This window comes from Petaurus breviceps, unplaced genomic scaffold (assembly GCF_028583685.1).
Source record: "Petaurus breviceps papuanus isolate PSGF00001 unplaced genomic scaffold, PetGlider_PUasm1.0 91133, whole genome shotgun sequence".
NCBI classification, from domain to species: Eukaryota; Metazoa; Chordata; class Mammalia; order Diprotodontia; family Petauridae; genus Petaurus; species Petaurus breviceps.
Genome location: NW_027187419.1, coordinates 68,968,966 through 68,993,430, shown reverse-complemented (window position 1 = coordinate 68,993,430; position 24,465 = coordinate 68,968,966). Strand labels below are relative to the sequence as shown.

At 38.4% G+C, this 24,465-nt stretch overlaps 1 protein-coding gene and 1 pseudogene across 4 annotated transcripts in view; one reads left to right on the top strand and one right to left on the bottom strand.

Annotated features, from left to right (window-relative positions):
• STARD13 (StAR related lipid transfer domain containing 13) overlaps positions 1-24,465 on the top strand; it is a 750,493-nt gene that overhangs the window by 203,268 nt on the left and 522,760 nt on the right. The window lies entirely within an intron of this gene.
• LOC138155417 (biogenesis of lysosome-related organelles complex 1 subunit 2 pseudogene) overlaps positions 22,734-24,465 on the bottom strand; it is a 964,561-nt pseudogene continuing 962,829 nt past the window's right edge.

Below are 24,465 nucleotides of genomic sequence, written 5' to 3'. Positions count from 1 at the left end.
TAGTTTGTTTTAAATTGACTTGGTCTAGGATCGAAATGGAAGCAGAGTCCCTGCCACTCTGAAAAATGAAAGTTTTTTTCTTTGCATTTAGATGACAAAAATTTGGTTTAGATCAAGCAAAAAAGAATGATTTTGATGGAATACTTTAGCGCATTTTTTTGTGTGTGGGGGGGAAGGAGCAAAATAAATATAGGTCATGCTGCATAAATAAGATTTTTTTTTCTCTTCTAAGGTAGACAATGGCTGAAATGGAATATTCAGTTGAAGAAAACCTTGTTCAAACAATATTTATTGAATAATTGCTCTGTGCATATCACTTAGCCCTGTTTGCCTCAGTTTCTTCATCTGTAAAATGAGCTGGAGAAGGAAATAGCAAACTACTAGAATATCTCTGCCAAGAAAACCTCAACCAGGGTCATGAAAAGTCAGACACAACCAAAAAATGACTGAACAGCGACAAAAACACTCTAAGATGCAGAGTGAGAGTGATATACAGAGATTTTGGATTAATGAGAACCCAGAAGTAACTATTAGGGACCTGGATAGGATGTGGGGAATCTCCAAATGGGGCAATACTCTCAAATATATTCACATTTTAAAAAATTCTTAAGGAGCTCACAGTCTAATGGAGGAGAAAAACATACAAATAACTATGTACAAAATAGAGAATCCTGGAAGTGGGAAGAATTTAGAGAGAAAGATAATTTCAGTTTTGTACATGATGAGTTTAAGATGTCTGCTGGACATCTAGTTTAGATCCAATAAGCAATAGGTAGGAAGAGAACCAGGAGAAAGTAGTGTCACAAAAAGTTGGAGAGAAGAAAGCATCAAGGAGAAGAGGGTGACTGACACTGTGAAAGACTGCAGAGAGCTCAGGAAAGATGAGGATTTAGAAAGCTCATTAGATCTGGCAGTTAAAAGATCATTAGTAATTTTGGAGAGAGCAGTTTTGGTTGAATGAAGAGATGAGAAGCCAAACTGTAGGAGAGAGTCTGTAAGAGAATTAGAAGAAAAGTAGTGTAGGCACTTATTGCGGATGGCCTTCTCAAGGGGTTTAGCCCCAAGGGAGGAGAGATTTGGGATGATAGCTACCAGGAATGAATGGATTTAAAGAGGGTTTTTGTGAGGATGGGGGAGACATGGACATGTTTGTAGGCAGCAGGGAAGCAGCCAATAGACAGAGGGAAAATGAAAAAAGAAAAGTGAGATGACAAAAGGGCAATCTGCTAGAGAAGATGGGATGCGGAGCAGCTAATCACTGAACCCTGATTGGGGAGGTAGGGGAGAGAAAGGACGGGATAGGATGGGATCACTTACATGTAGGGCCACCTCATTACATGACAGAGGGGTGGAGAAAATAATGAAAGAAGGCGTCTGGGTGATGTGAGATGAGGAGAGGGAACCCACAGCAAATAACCTCAATTTTTTTTCAATAAAATATGAGGCAAGATTCTCAGTTAAGAGGGGAGGGGGGAGGGGGATCAATGGGAGGCTTGAGGAAGGATAAAAAGGTCTGGAAGATCCACTGCTGTGTGGGATAGTGAGTTAGAGAAAATTTTTTAAATTGCCTTGTAGCAGTACTGAGGGCCCACTTAAGGACCCATTTATTTTTATAATTTAAATTGGTAGTGAACCCATTCAACATAGTCTTGCAATTTTCTCCAGCTTCATTCAGCAGCATATATATCAGAGAGAAGGCAGCAGAAGGTGGGAGTGAAGCAAGACTAAGGCCTGGTAGGACACAAATGGCTATATGGTAAGAGGGCAAGGGATTCAAGAGAAAACTGTAGAGTTGGACTGGTTCACCAAGGGAAAAGAGGAGAGTGTGGTTAGTGCAAGGGTGATGGGTCTAGGAAGAGACTGAAGGGTCAAGGGATCGAAGGTCATGGTATGGATGAAGGATAGGATTTGATAGGATAAGGCAGAGGGCAAGGTAAAATGATAATAGAGTGTAACTCAGTAAGAGAATTTCAGGCTTCACAAACATGGAAGTTGTACATCTGTGGGTGATGGTAAAATCAAGGATAGAATTATCTTTGTGTATGGCTAAGGTAAGATAGAAGAACAGGTCACAGGAAATGTGAGGACTGGGAAAGTTAGGGTGTTTTAGGGAGTATCAATATTTACGTTTAAGTCCCCTGATATGAAGGCAGGAGCAGTTGGAGAGAAATATTGTGAGCCAGGGTACTGAATTACTTCAAGAAAGAAGGGCAGTATCATGGAGGTCAGTGGTATACATGTGGTAGACAGCATGTAAAATTGTAACCAAAAAGAACTATAAACATAAGCTATTATACTTTAAGTGAGACATACTGACACATTTGACCACAGTAATTATTACATCCTTTCTCCAAAACACATTTTCAGAGAAGTTCAGGATTCCTGTCTTAGTTCCTTCAAAGGCTGTTGAGGTATAGATTGTCATTCCTCCTTTCTCATCCTCTTCCAGACTGAAATGTCAAGGTTTTTGGTGTCTCTTCATCACTGGATATCTTCTCTCCTATTGTTTCTACTTGCTACTTCAATTCTCATGGTCCAAATTGGGACAATCAATACTTTTGATATGGCTGCATTTTGCAACAGCAATGATTTTGTTTGTGTGCTTCTATTAACACTAGGCTAACTGTGGACATATGACCTTAACCAGATTAAATCTAATTGAGCTGGTTAACACACCTGCAGTTAGTTTTCTGTCAGGGGAATACAAGAGTTTGTGCTGTTTCATTGCTATCATGTTTTTAATTCTAGCATTTGGGGAAATTAATATTACTGTAAGAAAATGTGTAAATATCATTTACATGAAAGTGTACATTTCAATGACCATTACAGATATTGCCATGCAATTAGTGTAGGGAAGTCATGTGTTTTCAAGGATCATTGAAGTCCACAATAAAACAGGATCAGCCACACTAACATGTAAAGGAAAGTTCAACCAAAAGTAAAAAAAATCAAGAACTGATAAATTCTTGCTCTAAAATAGCCTAATTATTTCCTAGGAAACAAACAAAAATGTTCAAAAAGACATGGCAGTGGAGGCTCCTTAAGGCTGGAAGAACAGAGAGGAGCCCATTAAGAAATAGCTACTAACCACTGTTATGAAGAAAAATTATTCTGAGTAAGCACAAAAACCAGAATATCAAATATTTGAAAAGGGTAATTTTTACTGAAGAAATTCACTATTTTATTCAAGGTTATATACCCAAAACTGATGTCAGAAGTCCAGGTGAGCTTTCAAGATCTGGGCAACTTCACCAGATTTTAAAACATTCACCTAAAACTGCTTCCGAGATTTTTTTTTTACTTCCTGTTGGCCTAGAAAGGTTGTCTCTATTGAGGAAATGACAAAGTGACAAATACGTTGAAATAATGACAAGCAAAACTGTCCTGGAATTATAGAAATTCCCAAATAGAGTTGGAATACTAGAACATATTCTTTATCAGGTCACAAGTCATGATAAAGCAAGAAAGTTATCAAAGAGATGGAGATAAACATCAGTGGCCCTAGGATCTCACTTGACTTAAACTCTACTGAAAACCCATAAGCTATAACCAAAGCTAGACTTACTCAAATAAATCTTTAGTATTTAATGTGATTGTAGTTTCATGATGAATCAAAGAGTAGGTGTAAAAATCTTATGAACTCAAATGTCAAATTATATAAAACAAGTGATTTCAGCCAAATAATTTCAGACAAAAATACACATAAGACTTGTTATATGTCAATAAACTTAACTTTTGACAAGTCCCATATCATTATGTTGCCACTATTAACAAATTCCTTATCGTCATTATTTTCTTTCCTCATCTTTTTTGTCTCCTATTCCGCTTGCTCTTCCCCAGATTCTCAGGTTTTCACAAGGCCAGGCATTCTAAGTTATCCTTATCTTTTTTCTCTTCAATCTATCAGGCATAATTATTAAAATCAGGTTTATTTGATACCCAGACAGGTATGGCTATGGACTGAAGTCTAGATACACTCAAAGGGGAGGGATGGATTATTGAGGAAGTTCTCAGCAGCATTTAGGAAGCACAGATATATATGTGGTAGACTATAGAGGTTCAACAGATACTTAGCCTAACTAGGGGGCAATACATGGTAACTGGGGAATCTATCAGTTGGCAATGAGCACAGTTCCAGGTAAGGCAAGCTGGTGAGTTAGACAACAGTGTGGATATAATTAATGAAAATTGGATTTAAGGGACATAACTCTAGTTCTGGGATGGCTAAGGAAGTCCTGAAGGAACTGGGATGCCAGGATAGGAACTAAAGCAGAGACTCAGACAGGGAAAACAAAACAGGAAGCCAATTACTAGGGAACTTAAATACCCCGTGAGAGATTAATCACAGTAAGTAAGTGTTACCCAATGACGTTAAGTGAAGTGTAAAGTCAGTATGAGATGAGAAGAAAGGCTAAATTGACAGCAAGCTATGGACCTTTTTGGCAGTCCTTGCAAGGCTTGTGACATCCTGGATTCCTGGGGTAGAAGTTAAGTGATCCTACAGCAGAAATTGGAGGCAAAGAGCCAGGTTGGCAGTTTACATTAATGTTCTGATCTTTTGCTTCTCTGTTGTTTTCAGAGTCTTTTCTACCCCATGTCCTAGTTTAGAGACATTATGGACCCTTAAATGTACAAGAAAGTTGGTCTTTGTGAATATTAAAGTTTTGCTGTACCTGATTAACTGGGGAAAAAAATCTTTATAGGCAATAAGTACGAGAGTACTTATAGCACAATAAGCAATGGAGAGAGACAGATGATTTCCATCTAGAGGGGTAAGGAAGGTTTTATTGAGGAGGCAGGATATGAGCTGGGTCTTCAATCAGTCAAGAAGCATTTATTAATCACCTATTATTTGACAGGTACTATGCTAAAATCTGTATATACAAAGACAAAAACAATTCCTGCCTTCAAGATTATTTTTTATTGAAGAAACTAAGAAGTTAGTGGCAGACCTAAGCTTCAAAGCTCGGTCTCTTTAATTCTTAGACCTAGACCCCCTAGATTCAACTCCTCTTTTTACTGTATTATTCTGCTTTCCAAATAAATTCCCCTTTTGGTCTCTGGAGGAAGGGCCTTCATGGAAAGGCCCTTAGTCATATTATTTATTATTACTACAACATTCCCTACTATCCATCTACTACAGCTGAATATAAAACTGTTGTGTAACAAGGAAGACATAAAAATAACTGTTCCTGTCACTAGCCAGAAGATAGAATTACTGAAGTGAGGTCAAGCTAACCTCAGAATATAATAGGAAGTTACTTCCTCAATTCTGTGATTAAATGAGACCACTAAAGCTAATAGGAGCTAAGGTCAGGAAGAAGATACTTCTTCCCCATTCATCTAGCCTGTCAGTTATGATATTGCTGGGGATACTGGAGAGGCCTAATCACACTATCAGGTATCAAATGGGATTTAAACTCAGGTCTTTCCTCACTCCAAGTATGCCATCACAGAAGCATCCCACATTCAACATGCCCAAAAGAAAACTCAAACTTCCCTATTTCTGTTGAAGGTACACCAGTCTTCTAGGTTCACAACCTCACTGAGAGAGGTGAAAACTTCTCAGACTATACCCTAAAATCTAGTAAGGTTTCTCATGAGAACAGGCCTGAGTTGCCTTTACTGGAAATCACATGATTCCCAAGGACTTGGAACTCAAGAGAGACCCCTCAGTGCCACCTCAGCATTAAGTTTGCCAAATAAGGACATACTTTACTGCCACATCAGCATTAAGTCCTTTAGGACCCTTTCCCCACCTCAGTCATAAGTTTGCCAAATAAGGACACGTATTTTTGGATTGGCTGTACCGTTTCCTTGTTTTTTGTCTTTGGAGAGGATTTTCGAGCCTGGATTGTAAACCTGCTTCTCAGCCAGTGGGGGTGAGGGATAGTGTTGGGAGGGGGCTTGTTTGTGCTAGGGTACATAACCTTGCTTTGTCTTCTATAACACACCTCCTTCCACTAGTGAAGGTTACACCCTTTTTTCTCACGAGAACTGAATAAATGCTTTCTGTTCCTACCTTGAGATGCCTCTGAGTTTTAAAATTTGGGTAAGGGGTTTTTGGGGTCCCCACACCTCACACATCATCATTGTCCTTAACTATTCACTCTCCCTTACCCCACATATCCAATCATCTGCCAAATCTTGCTGTTTCTAGTTCCACATTTCTCACATTTGACTCTTTCACTCTACTCATGTAACAATAACCTTGGTTCAGGCTCTTCCCATCTCTCATCTGAGTTATTGTAACAACCTCATAATCGGCCTTCCTGCCTCAAATCTCTCCCCCTCACACTGCTGCCAAAGTGATTCTCCTTAAGTGCATATATGACCATTCTTTTCACCTACTCAACAGATTCTAATAGTTCCCTATAGCTTCCTAGGATCAAACAAACTCCTCTGTATAGCTTTTCAAACTCCTACAACATGGCCCAATCTATCTTTTTAGCTTTGTGAAAAAATCACTATCTGCCAAGGTCCTTCCCCACCCCTTCCCTTACTCCCTTGCTCTCAGGTAGGTTAGGCTAGGTATTTCTCTAAAAGGCAAAGAGCTGGGGTTTGACTAGCTCAGGGGGTTGTCTCAAATGGGTCTCCATTGATAACTGCTTCCTGGTGGCCTCTGGCTATACTGATGTGGCTTTTCTGGTAACCTAAGGGAAAAAAGGGAGGGGCACCCCTGTGGAGTCTAGGCTATTCAGATTTGTTGTATGTCCCAAGACCAGGTGAATTGCTGTATGCGGACCAGCTTACCAAAACCATTTACATATGGAGGTTAGGGCACCATGTCTCTATAAGCCAAATACTAAGGCATCCTTGCGAGTATCCTTTCTATACAATTGCTAGGTAAACCACCTCTTCTTAACCTTTTCTAGGTTGAATGACCTACAAATGTTTCATTTTTATCTAATATTGAACCTAAACTTAACAGAACACCAATCCAAGTAAGGCCTGCCCATTACAGCCTCACTGGACACTATTCCCCAAAACCAGCCTTCCCTCTTTTTTTTTTTTTTACATAATCCATCTCCTGTCTCTGTAACATTGCATTGACACTCCTTCCTCACCAATGCTTTCATAGAACTCTCTTTCTTCAAGATGCAGTCTAAGTACCACTTTTTTTCTTAAGCCTTTCCTGATTACTCCAATTGTTAGTTCCCTTCCTCTCAAATTGCATTGTATTTAGCTATATGGAATTTATTTGTATTTATTCTCTTTATATTTATTCTGCATATAGTTTTACATGTATGTCTATTTATGTGTGTATATGTGCATATATGTATATATGTGAGAACTGTAGACACTGCAAAAAAGACAGTGTTTCTTAAAAGATAATATAGGGCTCTATTCAATAACTGAAACAAAAATTACATGCCGGCAGGAAACAAAAAGTAGAAAAATCTTTCCAAAATTGATTGAACATATAAATATATAAGTATTAAATTAGAAAGAAAAGAAGGGAATCTATAGTAGGTAAGGTACCTGCTAGGCAAAAATCTCATACACTTGAATGTATCAGTTTGTTTCTCATCTCTTCAGGTGCTAACCATATAAGATGGAATTCATTACACATTCTTATCCATGGATATTTGTTATTGAAAAATAAGAGGAAAGAAAAATTCATAGAATGATTCTAAAAGGCAATTTGTAATCATAGGAAATACAGTTGAAAGCAAGGCTGCCATCACGCGGCCCTAATCTAATAAACATACCAAACCCCATGAATCATTATTTGAAAATAAAATACAATAATATTTCATGCAGCACTGTTATTTTTTCATTATGCCACACATTTATAACTGGTAAGAGAGTCTTATAATATTAGGTATATACCTTGAGGAATTGTAGAATCAGTTACCAACTTCATTCAACAAAATAATATAACATTTAATATACTATCAGCATACAACTTATTGGCTCTATGTTTTGATTACAGGTTTTGCTTTATATCATGTCATCCTTTTATTCTGTATTCATTCCAAAGATGATAAAAAATGAACTATATTTTAGTTAAGGGATAATCAACAAACAGAATTATTGGTTATTGATACAGACTGAGGACATATGCAGGGATACAACAGAAATAAAAGCATATTCCTTTCCCTAATGAAATGTAAAGTTTAATGGGAGCAAATAAGACATTATAAAAAATCCTTTACCACAATCAGAGTCAAAGCAGTTCAAATATAGGGAGGTAGGGGATAAAGTCACCACAGATATCACTAACAAGGACACAAGCCTGCCTCTTACTGACATGGTCTATTTGCAGAAGAAATAATCATGGATTATTAGAATTATTACTAGAATCTGTGGTTCAGATTCATTATAGACAGTGCCATTATAGGTTGACTGTAGAAATAGTGAGGGAGGGAATGGGAAAGGAAGGAAGGAAGGCAAGTAAGATTTCTTCATGGATGATGAATGGTGTAGCTGTACAGATCCAGTATTGCTGAGTGACCTTGCCTGAGTGTTTCTGTGTTCCTCTAGATTATGTGTCTTTGGGGAAGTTTTCTGCATGGATTGTGTTATAAACTGCCTGAGGATTTAGGTAAAGACAACAACAAATGTTTTGAGCAATGAAAATTCTATTTCCTAAGGGAAATGGTAGCTACATCCTTGATAATATTCTCTCATTTATCACAGAGCCCTGAACAAAAGGAACAGAATCACAAAATGTCTGAGCTAGAAGGGGCTTTTGAGGTCATTGAGTCTAGTCATTTACCCAAACTATGTCAATTGAACCTATATATGTTCCACAGACTAGAAATAATGCTTATTTAAAAAGTCAATGCTAATAGGATTTCCCCTCTAAAATATTAAATATGAAATTACACATGTATAAAAATATCTCTAAAGATTTATTCTGATGATTCATTGTGGCACAGACTTAGAACCTTTGTTCTCAAAAGTATGACAGTAGAGTGGTAAGCTATGCTAGGTCCTAAAATACTAGACTGATTTTATAGATGAGGAAAATGGTTCTTAGAAAAGTGGACCTGCCCAAAAATAGAACCAACACCTGAGCAGCATTTAAGTATGTTTGCCTCACTGTATCCATGTTGCCTCTGGCTAGTAAAATCCTTTGATTTCATTGGTGAGGAAATAAACGACAAGTGAGGTTGATTGATTTATTAAATGAATACCTATATACAGTAAGAGCTCATACACACAAAAATATCTATTTAGTAACTGGGGAAAGACTAAGCTTAATTAGTGAAAAATGTGAATCCTGGAATATTTTTCTAGAAATGAAATTTCATTTCAAGTACAAATACTAACTCAAATTAAGATTACAAAACATTGCCTAGTAGATTTGCCAAGGTAATCTGATTTAATAAATAATAATTTATAGTTAGCATATCAATTGTTTATATGTAAATAGTACTTTTAAATTGCTTAAGGTGATTAAAAATGTTTCCTTAAATATTTCCCTTTGTAATATAATTGATGCTATTATTTAAAAATAACATTATATACAAAATTTCCTTTGTTGTGTAAACAGTTCACTCATTTGACATAGTAAAAATATCAGAATTATGGAATATTTTACAAAATAAAGATTTATTTCAAGTGATACAATTATGAACAATAATATAGTTTTGTAGCACTTTACAGTTGTAAAGGTTTTTTTGTGTTTTGGTTTTTTTTTAACATGAATTATCTCACTCAATTACCTCACTCTATAAGGAGGGTGGAGGGAATTAGGGCTCAGCTCCAGCCAGACTGTCAAAATTTACAGGGCCCTGACAGAATGTTCAGTCCCTCAACAGTGTACAAACAAGTAAGCTTTGTAACTACTTAGCAAGAATCAAGACTTAAGATACAAAGCTCTCAAGTGCTGTTCTGAGGATTCTTCAAGTCCTAAGGTGTCTCACTTCTGGGCACAGGGCAATGTCCCAGTAGAAACAAAGGTGTGCCCAAAGGGTTAAAAATAATATTAAGGGTTGCTTTATCAGTGCCTTTGTTTAGCTCCTTGCTAAGTCTCAAGCCTGAATGGTTTTGTGTTTAATAAAGCTCCCATTGGCTAAAGAAAAGGTCTAAGTGAATTGTTTAAAAAACCTGAACCAGCTCTTCCAACTTTGACCTCAGCACCAGGGTCTCCAATCCCAAGTAAATTTAAGAAAGTGATTTGAGAGTGCATATCATGTCACTTGCCCTTTATGCAAAAATTGTTAGTTTTAGCTCTTAATTCTTAAAACAATACTGTGGAGTAGGAAGGACATTTATTACTATTTTTATTTTATAGAAGAGTAAACTACAGTTCTGAGAGGTTAAATAGTTTTATTTAAGATTACAGGTCTAACAGAGTAGCAATAGAGCTCAGTCTTTCCAGTTTGGGAAAAAAGGAATGTAGACTAAATGTTATTACTAAATGGCATGAACTATAATATATTTCAAAGTACTGTTTTTTAATTCATATGCAACTTCAGGTTAGGAAATGCAAAATAAAAATATATTAAAAATTGCTTGTTAAATCTTATTTGTCTTCCAGTTGGGAAGGCCAAGGCAAGGTATGGTCTCATCACATATATACATATACACATATATATACATATATACACACACACATATACATATGCCTCAGGCATTTCTACTCTCTTTTGCTTTCTAATTATGTACTTTAAAGCAAGAAATTATTTAAGTGGTTCTTTCATGATATTTTCTTCTCTTAAATCAGAGGGAAATATACCCACAGTTCCTTCAACAGCAGCTAATCTACATATCTTTGCCTTGTAATTTTCCTTTAACAAGTGTAGGTTGATTAAAATCAATTTGAAATTGGCTTTATGTTATTGAAATGCCACTTGAGGTAAACCTTTAATTTGAAAAGGCATTTCTATGAGTAGAAGTACCATTTTATCATTCAGCTTTTATATTTTGCACAAAGCATAACTGATAACATTTGTTTTGATCCTGTAAGTAACCAGGATAAAGAACACCTTAAATGTTCTATACCATAAACACATTTTCTCTACTCTTCAATCATATCTTCTGTAATTCAAACAATATGCCAAAATTTTGTTTGGAATTATAATTATAATTTTAAATTTTTGAAAAAGTACAAAATTTCTATTTTCTTGGTCTTCATTGACCTTTGGAAGCATATATTTAGAACAAAAAAATCAAGTAAACATCAACATATACTGCATTTCAATTCATTTCTATGGTATTGGCTATTATAATGTTTCAAGCAGATAACCTATATTATTACTGTTAGTTTTATGAATGGGAGGAATCTCTTCAGGTACAAATATAATGAGAAATGTGGCTAATAAAATATTTGCATTCTGATCGATAAGCACAAAAATATGTTATCACATAGTCTGGGATTTAACAAAATTTCTGGTGCAATAAACTAAGAACACATAAATTCACTGTATCAGGATATAGCCAGAATATTTTTTTTAATTTGAAAAACATATTTTGTTTTCTTTCAAGGATGAGTTTGTAAAAGGACCAATTTTAATGTTTAAAATATATTGTGAAAGTTGTAACTTCATAAATAAATCATATTCCAAATGTTATGAAGTAGAAGGTAAACAGACTTAAAAGAGAATGTTATAAGAAAGTCCAAGATAGGAGAATGAACAATTTAAATGTCTATAAAAGAGAGACAATAATATTTTTGGAAATGCTATTGCCAGCTGGCAAACAGGTCAACAGCAAGCCAGCTAATGACAATTTAAATTGGTTATTATACCATGACATTGAATGCAAGGTCATATTTAATTTCCCATATTTATATAATCTTTATGAAAATTATTTATATATGAATAGATTGCACCCTTAAAGAATGTTTGAGAAGTCAATAAGCAGACTTTGGCAAAGAGTATAAAAAAGACCATATATATGTATAACATGTGTATATATATATGTATTATGTATATGTTTATAACATATCAATCTGTATTTAACTAGGTCTACATATAGACATATGAATAGAGATATGCTAAACATAGAAAGAATTATAGTATACATTTACAGAATGATTAGAATAGCATTAAGAAATTTAACTTATAAATACAGTTATAACTGGTCAGGAGGCTAATATTTTAAGCCTCATCGTAGACTTAAAAGTAAAGCGGTTGAGCAATAATGTTAATTAGGTATTTCACATTTCACTTCACTATCTTCTCAGACAACCAAGCTTGATATTTGCAGGGGTCTCTCTCTGTCTCTCTCTGCCTCTTTCTCACTTCAGCCAGTGCCATGCCAGAGACAAAAGACCTTTGGGCTTTTCAGAACTCACAAGGTTACCACTAGACTAGTCCAGAACAAAACCACCACAGGATATTCAATCACCTAAAAACAGGAAAGAACAAATACAAAGAGTCAGAAGTGACCATGTGTTTATGACTTCATAGAAGCCAAGGCAAGGGGAGACGGAGTAGGTGCCTCTAACTCTGCCCAATTCAACTCTGCACTGTATTTCCAAGTAGTTTATGTGCTTTATTGACAGAAGGATATCTTTGAAGAGGCCTATATCTTACTTTTGCACAGCCCCTAAAGTGCCATTCTTCTGATTTAGCAGTCAATAAGAGGATTCATCATTTCATTTTAGTACAAGTCCTTTAACAATTAATTAGATACATCCCGAAACTAGCCCCAACAGTTCTTCCCTACCCCCCACCCTTATTTGACAGGTAGTAGAGAATATCTGTACATGTTCCAAGGAAGAGCACCTGTAGGCCAACTCACCCACATTATATACGTTTGTGTGTAATTATATACATGACAATAACATGTGATGTGGCCCAAACCTATGATTTCAAACTTTCTCCCCCATTTAACTTTGTAATATGTCTATACTTGTGGTCTTTATTTACTCTCCTCTTACTTCTCCATACTTTTCAGTACGTTTTCTGACTTCATAACTCAAGTGAAACCGCTCTTTCCAAAGTATTCCCTGAAGTCATCAATGAATATTTTTATAAGCAATTATTAGCCAGGGACTATACTAAGCAGTGGAAGTACAAATATAAGCAAAAACCAAAGATGGTCCTCTCCTCAAACAGCTTACATTCTAACAGTGGAAGACAAGACGTAAAAAAAGAGAGCTAAGCTGAAAAGCGTACCTGTGCAGGAACACAGTGGCAAAATCTAGAGAATGAAGGATGGTGGGTCTGGGTCCTTCTTCAAAGTGGAGGTTCTGAGAACACCAGTAGGAGAAGGGAGCTATAAACACAAGGGTTTGGGGAAAAGGAAGGAAAAATACATTCATTTAATTACTTGTTATATGTTTTGCCAAGCACTGTTCTAATTACTTTACATATGGTATCCCATTTGATCTACACAAAACTATGATAAATAGGTGCCATTATTATTCTTATTTTACAGTTGAAGAAACTGATGTTAAGTAATTTGCTCAGAGTTACACAGATAGTGTTTGACTTTGAATTAAAGTCATCCTGACTCCAGGTCTAGCACTCTATCCACTGTGGGACCTAGCTGCCAGAAGACAGCTAAACCATGGTGGCAAAGTCCAGAGAGTAAAGGGGGCTGCAAGGGATGGAGGGAAAAGGCAGTTGCCCCATGGTAGAAAAGTCTGGACAAAAGTGTTCTCTTAATTACTAGATATAATCGCTTTTTCTCAATCCTTGTCCTTCTTGACCTCTCAAAGCTCCTCACTCTCCCTTACCCTCACATTCAAGAAATTATCAAGTCTTGTCAATTTCTCCTCCACACCTCTCTTCCATCCCCTTCTTTCAACTTTCATGGCCACCACCCTAAGCTGAAATCTTCATCACTTCTCCTCTGGAGTATCTTAATAGCCTCCTAACTTTTCTCCCTGATGGCAGTCTCTCCCTTTTCTACTCCACACTCCACAAAGCTGCCAAGGTGATATTCCAAAAGTACAAATTTGACCATATCACTCCCTTGATAAAGTCTGATGCATCACTGTTACCTCTTAGGATCAAATAGATTCCTCTGTTCAGCATGTAAAGCTCTTTATAATCTGGTTCTCATCTAACTTTCCAAGATTTCCACCTTCATGCACTCTACAGTTAGCCAAACTGGCTTTCTTGCCAGTTCTTCACATACAATACTCTATCTCCTATCTTTGTTTTTGCACAGTTTCCCCACACCCAGAATGTTCTTCCTCCATCAGCCTTTTATTAAAATATACATAGGAGTTAGATAGCTTGCTTGAGTATAGCCTTCAAACCTATATTTATTTAATCTATCAAGTCAAATGCTTCTTTAAAAAAAATCAGTAAACTGCACAATGGGATATAATACTCTCTGAGACACTTCTTAATATGATTATAAAATTATGTGCAAAATCCTTCCTACTTCAATGTGCATCCGAATAAAAAACATTTATTATGTGCATACTATGTTCCAAGGACTGTATTAAGCATTGGGAATAGAAATAAGAGTCCCTACCTTCAAGAAGTTTGTATTCTTATGGGGGAAGGCAACACACATTTTGATTGGTAGTTGCAGGTGTCTTTTCTTTTTGTTGCCTTTCTTTGGTAATAGTATGTATGGCCTGTGATCTTTTCTATTTCTTGGAAACCTTCTCCCTTTGAAAAATATGGAAAATCAAACTCTGATTAACTTTAAAATTGTGTTGCCTCCAGCAGATTTCTGTATTTTGTAAAGACTATTTCACTGCTAATTTCTTTACAATGCCATGGTGGAGTCCAATTGTACCAGTTAATTATGATCTTTCTCACATCTGTTGGTTTCACCTACAAATGGTCTCAAAATGATCTGACCTCTCTAGATTCAATTAATCTCTTTGCAGGCTTATTTTTATCTTGACTAATTTATTATTTTGTGAAACAAATGAGATTTTACTCTAAACTAGTGTCTTTAACAACTATTAAAAAAACATATTACTTACTTTGGAGATTGCTGTCAAGTTCTTCAGAGAAACGTCCATACTTCTCCAATCTCTACAGTTGATATTGGTTCATAAACAATTATTTTAATAGTGGTCTGTTTGTGTTTGCATATCATGGGTGTCGTAAGATTCCCATACATTTCAACTACGAAGGGGAAAAGAGACATGTAAATGTACCGTGGCCCAGGCAAATTTCCTCTGGGTCGGTTGTAATGGAGTGGTAAAGTCGATTGTTAGAGAAGGAAGCAGGTGTATTCATTTCCTGGGTATGAAGAGAGGCACCCAAATTTGGAGGTTGGTCCTTCGGCTAGAAGTAAATGAATTTAGCTCTTACTTATCACGGCTAATTAGCTAAGCCAGGCAGCAACTGGATGGTCATGTTTTCACTTTAAACCCATACGAGCGCCTGCCCGGGCAGTCCTGCTTCCCCACTTCACCCGTGGCCTCCCTAGCTGGGTCTTCAAAGTGTCTTCGGAGTCCCTCCTCCCCCCACCCCTACCCCACCTGTGTGCCGATTGTTATCAAGATTCAGTTTTTCAAAGGGCAGCTTTTGCTTTAAAACTCTAAAGAGAAGGACAAAACACGCCTTGTATAGGATGCACCAAAATCCTCACTGCGGTTTCGGGCTTTAATAGCTTGCAGATGCCCCAGAACTTTTGCGACACCTGTCCCCCAGCAGTACACCAGGCCATAATGGAGACCGTGCTGCAAAGGGGACGGGGAGAGCCCCAGCTCGGCCCAGGGAACGCGCCTCACGCCCCGTCCCCACCTTGCGAGACCCGTGGCCAAATGAGAGGGGTCGCATTACAGGAAAGTCCCTTCCCGCTTTCATTTTTTCTAGGATTCAATCCCTCAGAGACTGTGTTCATCTCCCGGCCACCATATTAAAGGCTGCCTCTCCTGGGCCGGCTAAGACATGGCAGCCGGGACCACAGAAAAAAGGGACAAAGGCTGCACAGGAGATGCTCCCGCCTAGGGTGGGCAGAAAAGCGGGTTGAGATCCCGAAAACCCATTCCACCCGCAAGAAAGGAGAACACGGAGCGGGGGATGGGGGTGGGGGGGGCAGGGGCGGGAGCGTAGGAGGCGCCGCGAGGTGGGGAGGAGAAAAGGGGGAGACTGCCGGAAAGCTAGCCTGGGGCCTGAGGAAGATTACGGGCTCAGTTCAGCCCCCTCCACCACACCCAACGGCCAGGCCCGCAATGCGCGGGAACCACAAAGCCCCTCCAAATGCCAGGCCAGGCGATTAGACGCTAGGAGGGGTGGGGGACTCTAGGCTCCGCCTCCTCCTGCAGGGAGGGGGTGGGGGGAAGGGAACTGAGAGTTTTGCGCTAGGGCCATGCCTTCTCTGGAACGTTCGGAGGAAAGGGTGGGGGCAAAGGCGCGCGCACACGCGCGTTCCACCACCAACGGCGGAACACCCAACACCAGATGGCGCTGCAGCACTTGGTAGCCCAAGCACCAGACGCAAGGAGAACTGAGAAGGGTGGTGCCGGAACCTTCTCTTCGCTCCCCCCCATTTTGCAGTGCGCAGGCGCTAATCTCTAAAGTGCAGCTACATGGGCCTCAAGTGGGTTACCACTAGGGGACGCGGCTGGGGCTGTGACCGGAACTTAGGGGCAATCAGTGTTTTTGCGCGCGCGAGCGGTTGGCGCGAGGAGGGATGGGGGTGGGGGTGAGGGAGGACGTGGCGGGGAAGGGCTGCGCGCGCACCCACGGTGGGGGGTGGGGCGGGACAGGCACAGTACCTTGGCCCAGAGCGTGTGACTGACGCCTGCTGCGTCCCCAGACGCCTTTGCAGTCCCTGAGTCTCTTGGCGACCCTGGCAGGAACCTTAGGCTCGGCCCATTCTGGCGCCCACGCGTCCCGCGTGAGCAGTGGGCAGGGGCGAGGCATCTCGGGACCCGGGCTCGGCCTTGAGGCGAGAGTCTGCCCCCTCCCTTAAGGGCGGAAGGGGAAGGCCGAGGGAATGGGCCAAAAACAACCGCGGTGGCGAGTGGAGCCGGGAAAGAGAGGACTTTGTTGTTGGGCGGGGGCGGTGCCAGCCGCGATTTTATGAGGGGAAAAAGCGGGTTAAATTAAAACTGTTGAGAATTGTTGCCCATGACTAACCCGCCCCTCACCCCTCCCACCCCCACCCCCCAATGGTTCTTTGGCGTAATGACCAAACTGCTCAAATGAATCATTTAAGATGCAGCCCATGGCGTCAGCTCTGGCCCGTGAAGTCCCGCAGCTCCCTGAAAGAGGGCCTCTTCCCTCTTACGGGCGCATTCCTAAATTGTGATCCTCCACGGGCTTGGATTTTTACAAGGAGGCCATTGTCAGCAGATGGGCTGAAACACTTGAGCTTCCCTAATTTGAATAAAAGCTGGTCTATTGTACACTCCAACTGTGGAGATCTGTTTTAGGACATTATTCTTAAAATGGGTCTCCAGCAGCGTCCTTAATTTTTCTTTTGGCATTGACTGTAGAGGTAAAGGTTAAGTGTGCTTTAAGAGGATTGCATCAGACGAATGAGATCTCTTATTCCTGGGTCTTAATGAGGTCTCTGCTTCCATGAAAAACATTCACTTGCAGTTTTGCAATAAAATGCCCTTGATTTGTTTAATTCCAAGAACTGCAAAGTACTTTGAGGGGGTATATCTTTATGGCATATTTACTTTAGAAAATTAGAGGTTCACACAGCTATTTGTTAATCATCAAAATATTTTGTTTAGCGTACATAAGGTATTTTGCAATTCAAATGAAACCTCTGTGCCTTAGTCTGTCGTATATGTTGGTGATAAATAAAACCCAGAAATTTTCAATGATAACCAGTGATAACCTTCAAAGGGTTAAGTTCTACTTTGAGGTTGTTTCTAGTGAAGCAAAGTAATGAAAATCTAAAGTTTAGTCAATTAGGTGAGATATAGGATGAAATATGGTAAAGAGTGCTAGACTTGGAAGTCAGGAAAGACCTAGGTTCGGATTCTACCTACGACACAAATTGTGTGAAGTGTCAACGGAAATGCTGTATGCCTCTATTATAAAATGTAGATGGCAATAGGAATAATACCTACCTACCTCACAGGGCTGTTCTGACAAGCAAACATATATATATATATATATATATATATATATAGTTCTTGGCACATCTGAAAGTGTTATATAATTGTCAGTTATTATTGCCACCTCTAATGTTAAATCAGGAGAAATTTAAGTGTGGTAGGCACGTGGTACAAACTGAGAATAAGGTTGAAGGCAATGGTGAGAGAAGCATATATATTTTTAATTGGATGGAACTTCGGAAGTTCAAACACCTTTTTTTAGAGATAGGGAAATTCAAACCAAGAAACATCTGCATGTCCTGCTTGTTTTTCAAATCCATCAAAAAAACAAAACAAAACTTTTCTGTAAATCTATCCTTCACAATTTCCATTTTGGCACCAAGACTCACTTTGCAAACTTTTTCATAGGATCAATTAGAGTTTAGAGTTGGAAAAGGTCCTAAGAAGTTATGTAGTTCTAACTCCCTCATTTTATAGATGAAAAAAAAAATGAGGGCCAAAAAGGCTAAGTAACTTGTCCAAAGTCATGAGGTAGAATTAAAATCAGCATTCATTCTACTACATCATGTTACTTTCTTGTCTCATTTCACACATTCAGTTAGTTACCAAGTCCAGTCTACCACCACAATATCTTTCTCATCTCCATTCACCCTAGTTCACACCCACTTCTCACTTGGACAGCTGCAATGACTTTGTAACTGGTCTCTTTATGTAGTCTATCCTTCGTATGAATAGATAGAGCTGTCACATGATTCTTCCTAATCCCTACATCTATCCATTTCATTCCCTGCTCAAAATCCTTAAGATCACAGAATTTATTCCTGTAAGGGATTGTAAATGTGCCTCCGAGTTGCCTTTTGTACATTCCTTAGCCTGGTACTTAAAGAACGACATAGTCTGTGTTCAGCATACCTTCTCAGCTTTATTTCATGCTACTCCTTTCACACACTGCATACTGGACAAAATGAACTATACTCTTGTCTTGGCCTCCTCTGCTGCTACAGGTATGCAGTCTGCCCCCATGCCTAGAATGTATTCAGAGTCACAGAATTTGAGGTTTGGAAAGGACCAAACAGTCTTCTAGTCCAACTCAAACAGAAAAGGGTCCCCCTATAACATACCATACAAGTTGTATCCAGACTCTGCTTGAAGACTTCTAAGGAAAGGTATTTAAGCAACTCATTACAGGAAGTTTTTCCTGATATCTAACCTGAATTTGCCTCTTTCTGACTTGCACCCATTACTCTTTGATCTGTACTCTATGGCCAAAAAGAACAAGTCTAATCCCTTCTCCACCTGACAACTTAAATATTTAAAAGCCTCAATGACATCTACCCTGAATTTTCATCTTTTCTAAGCTAAACATTGCCAATTCCTTCAACCAATCCTCTTATGACATTAACTTTTCAGTTTATCAATTCATTAAACAATGACACCTCAAAACTGAATACAGTATCCAAGAAAAGCTGACAAGGGTAGAATACAATGGTATCACTTTCCTATTCCAGGATGCAGTGTCTCTCTAGTGCAGCTAAAATTCACACTTATGACTAATAGTGAGTTTCCTTTCAAATCTAAGGTTTGGCAAGCCATTTATCCCTTCTGAATTGTGTGTTAGATTCATCTAGAAACTCTAGCCCAAGGTTGTGGAACCTGAGGCCTCAAGGCCACATGTGGCCCTCTTTCAGTCAAAGTGCTACACTTGAGGACCTACAGGGCCACATGTGGCCTTGAGGCCACAGGTTCCCCACCCCTGCTCTAGCCGGTCATGATCTTTTTGGATCCTGACTATTGTTTAGTGTATTAGCCTTCCTTCCCAGCTTGTGTCATTCATAAATTTGATGACTTTATCCAAGTCACTGAAAGGATGTTAAACAGTACAGGGCCAAGCAGTATTCCATTGGAAACTACCTGCCACGTTGACACTGAACCACTAACATCTCTGAGTCCAGCCATCTAACCAACTGAGTCCCTGTAATTGTATTATCACATAGTCCACATCTTCATTTTATACACAAGAATAGTGGAAGATACCTTAGCAAAAGCCTTGCTAAAATCTAGCTAAGCCATGCGATACTATAAACATGTAAAGTGCCTACTAGAAAACAGGCTTTGTGCTAAGCTCTGAGAATACTAATAAGAAAAATTCCCTGCCCTCAAAGAGTTTATAATCTAACAGGAGGAGACAATACAAAGGAAGCTGAAAAGGGAGTAAAGGGGAGAAGGTACCCAGCATGATAATGGTGGAGTCAAATCCAGGCATGCAGCTGGTGGGAAATAAAGAGTTGTCTGGGCTTCTAAGGCCTCTTTAAATGGGGCGTGGAATGAAATTTTTTGCTCCACTCTCCAGCCCTGTAATCAGAGGAGCAGACACAACTAAGGGAAAGTGGGTATCAAAGCTAATGCATTTTGTGATGATGAATTTCCTGGTGATAAGTTCTACTCTCATCTACTAGTTTAATAATCCTGTCAAAAAAGAAAATGAGGTTATTCTGAAGTAATTTGTTCTTGACAACGTCAAGTTCAGCTCTTTATAATTACCTCCCTTTCTAAATATTCACCAACCATTTTCTTAATGATTCATTTTAGAATTTCCACAGGAACAGAAGTCAAGCTCACTGGCCTACAGTCTGCATATTCTGTTCTCTTCCCTTTTTGGAAAATCGGTACATTTCCCTTGCTTCTCTTACATTTTCCATGTTCTTTCAAATGTTCCTGACAGTGATCCAGCAATTACATCTGCCAGTTTTCTGAGGTGCCAGAGATGTAGTTCATCTGGATTAGGTGATTTGAATTCATCAATACTAATAATAGCTAATAATAATAGTGGTAGTTAATAGCTAAGCATGGTACTTTAAGGTTCATAAAGTTATTATCCCCATTTTACATAGGAAGAAACTGAGGCATACAGCAGTCACATGATTTGCTCCAGGTATATGGCTAGGGAATATCAGGTAGAATTTGAACTCAGGTTTTCCTGACTTAAAGACCTGCTACCTATTCACTGTGCCACCTTCCTGCCTTCTGGGGACCTAGATGCTCTCTTACTCTCTCCTTACTTATCTTCACTATTTATTTCTTGCCAGTCGTTTTTGTCATCTCACTTCTAGCACAGGTTACTCTGTTTAGCAGAGAAATAGAAGCAAAATAAGAATTAGCAGCTCTGCCTTGTCTCTGGGGTTTATCTTTGCCTCATTCACTCTAAGCAAAGGTTCCATACTTTCTTTGATACTCCTTTTTCTCCTAATAAAGCTAAAAAAAATTCTAAACCTTAGTTCTTCTTGACATGTCCTGTTAGCTCTTATTACTGTTTTAATAGGACTGTGACATGCTTTGGTGTCCATCCTTAGTTACTTTGGCCTTGCTTTCATTTTCTCTATTTTTAAAAAATTTTAGTTGGATGGTGAGTTCCCTATGCATACACATTTGACCTCTTTAGACAAATTCCGTTTTTCACATTCACTGGAATTGTTTCCCTTGGTCTCTTGAAAACTCCATTCTTAATAACTCTATTAATGATTTTTCTTACCTGAGAGCTTCTATAGCTCTAGTATGTTATTCTTTGGAGAGCAAGCAGCTGCTTCTTCAGAGCATCAAGCTCCCTCTTCAGGAAGAACCTCAAATCTGTTTTTAAAGCTCTAATTATGTAACTGCCCTTTTTCATTTCCTTTCTCTGTGTAACACTTTTCCATTCTCCAAAATTAGGACAAGTGTGATATTTCCCTTCCTTTACCTCAGATCCATTTTTTTCTCCATTGAAGCCTCTTTCTGCCCCTGCAATTTCTTCCTTTAATTGACTGGTTCCTCCCAGAACCTCCTTTTTAAGAAAAGCACCTGGGTCAGCCATGCCTTCATTCTACTCTAGGCTCTGTTTCTGACTCTGAACTGTCTACTATATCCCCTCACCTATACTTTGTCCTTTTCCTATCCTCACCCTTTTTAGCATCCTTTTATTGTCTTCCCCAGTTAGAATGCAAGTTCCTTGAGGGCAAGGGGCTGACCTTTCTACTTGTGTTTTTATTTCTTGCACTTAGAACAGTGCCTAGTATGTAGTAATTTCTTAATAAATGCTTCTTGACCGCTATTTCCTTTAAGAACACTTTATTCTCCCTAACAACCTGGAGTGGGTAGAAGTATTCTTTAAGTTCTTTCTCCTCCTCTGGAAGGATATCAGTTTACACTTATAACACAAATAACAGTCATGGAATTATGGCAAAATCTCCATATCAGTTGAGATTTTTCAGCCTTTTTAAAAAAATTACATTTGAGTTATTTATATCTCAACTCAAAGATTAAAACTTTTATAGCAGATTATCACCTGTTAATAAGGACAAGCTACTCAACCTCCTTTCCTTTTCATTAACAACAACCCCACCAACCTCCCCTTCTGCCAAGTACCAACATCTTTGTTGTTATTATTGTTGTTCAGTCATTTTCAGTTTTGTCCAACTCTCTGTGACTCCATTTGGAGTTTTCTTGGCAAAGCTACTGGAGTGATTTGTTATTTCTTTCCTCTAGCTTATTTTACAGGTAAGAAAACTGAGGCAAATGGGGTTAAGTGACTTGCCCAGTGTCTGAGATAAAATTTGAACTCAGATCAACCCCAGACCCTGCACTCTATCCACTGCTCCACTTAACTGCTTAGGAGAATGAAACCAACCTCTGGTTTCATCAGTTTACCTCACACACCAATCTACTTAACATCTCTTTGCGTTATATTTTAATTGCTACACTTATCTTGCCTCCTTTTGCCAACTACCTTCTTTTCTACTCTTCTGAGGTTGAACTTTCCTCCTTTTTTTTTTTTTTTTTTTTTTTTTTTTAGGACTATTGGTGGTTGTTTTTTGTTTTTTTTTTTTTTTTCCATTTTTTTTTTTTTTTTTTTTTTTTTTTTTTTTTTTTTTTTTTTTTTCTTTTTGGAGGGTAATTGGTGTTAAGTGTCTTGCCCAAGGTCACACGACTAGTTTTTGTGTTAAGTGTCTGAGGCCGAATTTGAACTCAGGTCCTCCTGATTCCAGGACTGGTGCTCTATTCACTGCACCACCTAGCAGCCCCGAACTTTCCTCCTTTCTAAATGCCGATTGAGTTATCAATTTGCTGCTCAGTGGCTACTAAGAGGGTTTGCTTTGTCAAGTGAAAGCCCCAGAATCCTTCAGCACCTAGTCATACCTGGCCACTTAAAGCATTGAGGAATTCTGTTATTCCCAAAGTGCCTAGGTGCTGAACGAACACATGTGATTTACCAGAAGTATGTAGATGAGCTCTGTGCATGCCCTGTTATAAATGAGCAGAAAGGCAGCACAGCATACTAGCTTTGTACTAGTATTTGTGTGTGTGTGTGTATGTGTGTGTGTAGTGTACTAAGTTCTCTCTTCTGTCTTGAAAATTCTATTATTCTGGGAGTGGTGGCATGCCTTGGGAATTCTAATCCCCCTCTACTACTACCTAATTAAATGACTTCACTCTTGAGTCTCAGTTTCCCCATCTATAAAATGAGGTTGGATTAGGTTACCTCCTCCCCTTCCTGATCTAAGATTTATTTAATATTCTTTCCAACTATTTGAAACAATACTTTTTGTTCCTTTACCACAAATGATAAAGCATTCTATTATGCTCATTTCAAAATATTGCTTGCTGATGGGTAATATATACCTTTTTTATCAATAAGATAAGTTTTTATAACTACAAGGCTCAACAAATAGAGCATTAATTTAGAGCTCAAACTAGGTCTAGAAATTCACAGCTTTATGCCTTTTTACCTAAAATGTAGTACTTATCTGCTTTAAGGACTTAAGAGATATACTCAAGTTGTCTTTAGGACATAATTCAAACAGCTACTCTTTGTATCAATACATCATATTAACTTGACTATTTGCAAAATTGAAGAATGCGCATAGGGTTTCCATTGACATTAATACTAAATAAGTCTATTGTACACTACTAGAAACATTCGTTCTAATAGAAGGTTTATGTTGCCTATGAGCAAGCAACATTTAGTATCTCAAACTGAGACTCGAGGAAAAATAACTTAGCTGTAGAAATGGAATTAAGTGAACCTAATGGCTCCCTCTCAACTCCCAGAATCACAGAATTTCCAAGTTGAAAGAGGCTTTAGAGACAACTTCTTCATTTTTATATGGTTGAATATTAGTCCAATATCCTTTCCTCTATACTGTGATGCCTTTGCTTTCCTTTTGCACTCCCTATCTGGAATGACCTCATTTCTATATACAACTATCCAAATCAAACCCATCTTTGAAAGCCCAACTTCTTTCACTTTCTCTATGAAGCCTCTTTTGAAAACTTTGACCCAGACTGATCTTTTCTTTCTAAAACTCCTGTTGCATTTGTCATATGTATCAAACATTTTACAAGTTGATCATATGTGGCATGTTATTGTCATTCATTTTATGTGTATACATTTTGTCATCTTAAGATATAGACATCTCTTTTAAAAATGTTTTGATATTTAAATAAAATATTGATTTTAAAATTTTTTGTATTGCCTAGATTTTCCTGCCTTCCTCCCTCTCTGAGAGTCATTCATATAACATATATATATATATTTT